Here is a 5,951-nt window from a genome sequence, read left to right on the forward strand (position 1 = left end):
TGAAAGGCAAAGATGAAATGATCTTTAACATTAAATTTAAATAGAATTTCCACAGATGTGAAGCATGATCACCTCCTTCAAAATTTTCATGGGCTTCTACACTGCCTTTCAGGAGACCTCAACACAGGGCCTCAATTTTAATTAAAGGCATATTTAGCAAAATTTTAAAAGTACCATGTGAAAAACCTGATTTTGATATAAAAGGTATAATTCAGAATTCTTAGAAAATGAAAGCACTAAACATTCAGGACTTAGGTGACGACACCTACAGGATGAAAAGGAAAAAACACCTCCCCAAACTCCCCTCAGGGAATTTCATCCTTGATCTTAGAGCCCTAACTTTAAAGAAATGAAAAAAAGGAATATAGCTGCAATTTCTCTGGCTAAGAATTCTGAAATTTTACTTCTGATGCCTGGTGGATTTTGAAATCAGAAGTGTCTTAAGAAAGGAACTTAAGGTCATAACTCTAAGAGGTTGACCACTCTTGGTAAGGCCAATTTCTGTTGAATCTAAGACCTCCAATCTGCCCTCTCTTTGAACCTTCCTCAGTACCACTGGCTCTTCTTTTCTTCTTGAAACTCTTTTCGTGCTTGGTTTCTGTGACCCTGTTACACCTTTTCAATTGCATATTCTATTGCTAAAATGCAAAGATTGGCTACAGATCAACATATTATATTACCAAATAAAAATAAGTTATTATGACTGCAAAACTTATATATCTAGTAATTTTATGATAGTATTTGTAGATGAATAATAATTAGCTGATAGAAATAACTAGTTCATACCACTTTATACATCTCAAAACAGAGAAGGTAGTATCACAAATAAAGAAAATGTTACTACTGATCTTCAGACATTAAGAAGAAACTATTATGAATTAATGTTGAGAATCTGAATGGGTAAATTCCTGGAAAAGTATAATTTACTAAGCTGATGTAAGAAATGGAAAAGCTGTGCTGATTTTTAACCACTAAAGAAGTTGAATAGTCAAAAATCTTCCCATATGGAACACTCTAGGCCCAAATAGCTTCACTCTAAGTCCTAGCAATCATTTAAGGAAGAACTATTCCCAACATTAAATCTCATAAAGAACAGAAAAGAGGGAAACTTCCTCAGCTCACTGTATAAGGCTAACAAAATTCTGATACCTAAACCCAACAGAAGATAAGAAAGAAAAGGAAAATCACAGATCAATCTTATCGTGAACACTGATACAAACAAACATCCTAAATAAAAACAAAACACAAAATGTATAAAAAGGATAATATACTAGGATCAAGTTACGGTTATCCAGAGTTCAAGGGTGCTTTAACATCAATAAAATTTATAACGACAACATAACGCCATTTGCAGCAACATGGATGCTCCTGGAGAATGTCATTCTAAGTGAAGTAAGCCAGAAAGAGAAAGAAAAATACCATATGAGATCGCTCATATGTGGAATCTAAAACACAAAAACAAAAACAAACAAACAAAAACAAAGCGTAAATACAGGACAGAAATAGACTCATAGACAGAGAATACAGACTTGTGGTTGCCAGGGGGGTGGAGGGTGGGAAGGGATAGACTGGGATTTCAAAATTGTAGAATAAACAAGATTACACTGTATAGCACAGGGAAATATACACAAAATGTTATGATAATTCAGAGAAAAAAATGAGACAATGAGTGTGTATATGTCCATGAATGACTGAAAAATTGTGAACACTGGAATTTGACACATTGTAAAATGATTATGAATCAATAAAAAATGTTTAAAAAAATTTATAACGAAAATATAAGGGAGAAAAGGTAATGAAATTTATTCTTGAGAAAAACTGTTAGCATACTAGAAATAAAAGCCTTCCATAAAAATTTTATAGTAAATATTGCACACGTTAGAAATAAAAAATTTTTAATTATTAACAATAGCACTACTGTGCTAAAAAATATACAGTTGTGACAGTAAACCTAACAATCTAGAGATGAAAAATCTCTACAGAGAAAATTTAAAAACTTTATAGAAAGACAACTGAATAAAGGGTTATGCCAAATAGTCACTAAATAGAAGACTCATGATGTAAATATGTCAATTTAAACTGACATTGAATGACAGATTCAGTGCAACCCCTATTAGAATCAGAAGGTTAAAAAAGTTTTGTGGTGCAATTTGACAAGTTGATTCTAAAGTGTATTTGGAAGTATCAAAGGTCAAGAATAGTCAATACTCTCTTAAAGATATCAATAAAGTAACAATATTTAGGACAGTGTGGTACTGATGTAGAAACGAATATCAATCAAACAGAAAAGGGCCCAGAAAAACAGACCAAGCATATAGACCCTTGCTACACTCATGGTAAGGCCACACTGCTGAGCATGGGGAAAGGCAACCTTTCAAAATAACTGCTGCTGGGGGAGCTAGGCATCCATATTTTTTAAAATTATATGACTCTCCACCTCAAACCATATACAAAAACTGCTTTCGGATGGATGTAAGATTTAAAGATGGAAAAAAAAAACTTCTAGATAATAATATAGGAGTACTTTTCCTTTGATATGGAAAGAAAAAATTATTTTGACTACTTGAGAAAAAAAAAGTTTTTATTAAAAAGAACCATAGAAAAAAGCCAGAGAGAATATTTACAACAGGTATCACTGACAAAAAGACTTAACATCCAGCTACATAAAGAACTCCTACAGATCAGTTAAGACAAGAGACATTCCACCAGAAAAATGAGCAGAAGACTTGAACAAGCACAGAAAGGAAATTTAAATGGCCAACAAACATAACAAGGCTACCAATCTCATGAATAATTAAGAATACATAAACTTAAAACATAATGAAATATTACACATACACTAGATTGACAAAATTTTAAAATCCAGCAAGAATACACAGCTAATGGCAAGGGGAGGAGGGTTGCCCTGGGGAAGCCTTTGGATTTGCCCCAGTCTTCCCTGTCTCCCCAACACCTGGCTTGTGGGCACCCTTTGCTGTCCCTGGTGGCAGGACACATATTTCCCAGTTTACTTACTGGAGGTTGGTGAGATGGGGTCAGCTGGTACTGGTCAGGTGACCCTCACCCCCCCGTGGCAGCAGAGGCCACCCCCAAGCCAGGCCACAAGGGAGACTGGAGCAAATAGGCCAGCTTCTCCAAGGCAGGCCCCCTCCCCCAGCTGCCCCCTGCTCCCTGACTACACCACACCCACCTCCTGGGAGCTGGCTGACCTGGGGACCTGCCTAGAGTGAACCTGGGGTAGCAGAGGCCGCTCCCAGGCCAGGCCAGGCCAGGCCACAGGGAGATGGGAGCAAATGACTGGCTTGGAAGGGGCAGCCCCCCTCCTCCCGTCGCTGCTGCCTCCGCTGCTACCATCCTCCCAGCCCCCTGACTGCACTGAGCCCATGGTATTACCAAAGTGGGTCCAGAGAGAACATATCTCAACATAGTAAAAGCTATTTGTAACAAACCTATAGCCAGCATAATACTCTACGGTGAAAAGCTGAAAGCCTTTCCACTAAAATCTGGAACAAGACAAGGATGCTCACTCTCACCAGCTCTATTCAGTACAGTATCAAAAATCCTAGAATAGCAATTAGACAACAAAAAGAAAGAAAAGGGATCCAAGTTGGAAGACAAGAGGTAAAATTGTCATTCTATGCGGATGACATGGTACTATACACAGAAAACCCTAAAGGCTCCGCACGAAAACTGTAAGAGCTACTGAAAGAATTCAGCAAGGTAGCAGGACACAGCAACAACATACAGAAATGAGTGGCATTTCTCTACACGAAAGTAATAATCCCTTTTAAAACCACCCAAAAACATAAAATACGTAGGAATAAATCTGACCAAGGAAGTGAAACACATCTGCAAAGGCCTACAAAACACTGACTAAGGAAATTAGAAAGGACTTAAAGAAATGGAAATATATCCCATGTTCTTGCATTGGAAGAATTAATATTGCTAAAGTGGCCATACTACCCAAAGCAATCTACAGATTTAATCAGATTCCTATCAAATTACCCAGGACATTTTTCACAGAATTAGAACAAATCATCCTAAAATTTATATGGAATAATAAAAGATTCAGAATTACCAAAGCATTATGGAAGAAAAAGAATGAAGCTGGAGGAATAACCCTCCCAGACTGCACACAATACTACAGAGCTACAATCAAAACAGCATGGTATTCATACAAAAACAGACATACGGATCAATGGAACCGAATGGAGAGCCCAAAAGTAAACCCACAAACTTCTGGTCAATTAATCTTTGACAAAGGAGGCAAGAATATACAATGGAGTAAAGACAGTCTCTTCAACAAATGGTGTAGGGAAAACTGGACAGCTGCATGCAAATCAATGAAGTTAGACTACTCCCTCACACCATACACAAATATAAATTCAAAAATGGCTAAAAGACTTAAACATATAGACAAGATACTATAAACCTCTTAGAAAAAAACATAGGCAAAACATTACCTCATGTATATCTCAGCAACATTCTCCTATGGCAGTCTACCCAAGCAATAGAAAACAAACAAAAAAAGCAAAAATAAGCAAATGGACCTAACTAAACTTATAAGCTTTTGCATACCAAAGGAAACTATAAGCAAAACAAAACGACAATCTACAGAATGGGAGAAAATAATTATAAATAATTCAACTGGCAAAGCCTAAATTTCCAGAATATATAAACAGCTCATAAAACTTAATAACAAAACACAAACAGCCCAATCCAAAAATGGGCAGAAGACCTAAACAAGCAATTCTCCAAGGAAGAAATACAAATGATCAATAGACACATGAAAAAATGCTTAATATCACTAATTATCATAGAAATGCAAATCAAAACTACAAAACCCCAGTCCGAACAGCCATCATGCAAAAGTTCATGAATGATAAATGCTGGAGAGGGTGTGGAGAAAAGGGAACCCTCTTATACTGCTGCTGGGAATGCAGTTTGGTGTAACCATTACGGAAAACAGTATGGAAATTCCTCAAAACACTAAAAATAGACTTACCCTGTGATCCAACAATCCCACTTCTGGGTATATATCTGGACAGAACTCCAGTGCGAAAAGATACCTGCACCCCAGTATTCATAACCCCACTATAATATAACAGCCAAGACATGGAAGCAACCTGAATGAAGCAACAGATGACTGCATAAAGAAATCGTGGTATATTTATACAATAGACTACTACTCTGCCATAAAAAAGGATAAAATGATGCCATTTGCAGCAACATGAATGGACCCAGAGATCATTATTCTAAATGAAGTGAGCCAGAAAGAGAAAGAAAACTATCACATGATATCACTTATATGTGCAACTTAAAAAAAAAAAACAAACCACTATGAGCTCATCTACAAAACATGAACAGACTTGCAGACTTAGTAAACAATCTAATGGTTACCAGGGAAATGGGGGTGGGAAGGGAGATTTAAAAATGTTTGCCACTATGTGTAAAAGGAGATTTTTTTTTTTAATTTCTTCTGTATAGCACAGAAACCTATGTTCAATACCTGGTAATACCTAAAATGGAAAAGTCGCTACAGCCACCAACTGAGGAAGAAAGAGAAGAAGATGTAGTTATCCTGGGATACAGCCCAGTCCTGGGAAAAACTCATGCACCCCAATGTTCACAGCAGCACTATTTACGATAGCCAAGATACGGAAACAACCCAACTGTCTGTCAACAGATGACTGGATAAGGAACATGTACATATACACAACGGAACACTACTCAAACACAAAAGAAGAAAAAAACAATGCCACTTGCAGCAATACGGATGGATCTGAAGACTGTCATTCTAAGTGAAATGGGCCAGAAAGAGGAAAAAAAAAAAAAGCCATATGACATCACTCATATGAGGAATCTAAAAAATAGTAACAGTAATAATAAGGCCACAAATGGACTTAATTATCATTTTGACTTCTTGAATATGTGTAAGCACATCGGACTGT

The sequence above is a fragment of the Camelus ferus genome, chromosome 36 (genome assembly GCF_009834535.1).
Source record: "Camelus ferus isolate YT-003-E chromosome 36, BCGSAC_Cfer_1.0, whole genome shotgun sequence".
Classification (NCBI taxonomy): Eukaryota; Metazoa; Chordata; class Mammalia; order Artiodactyla; family Camelidae; genus Camelus; species Camelus ferus.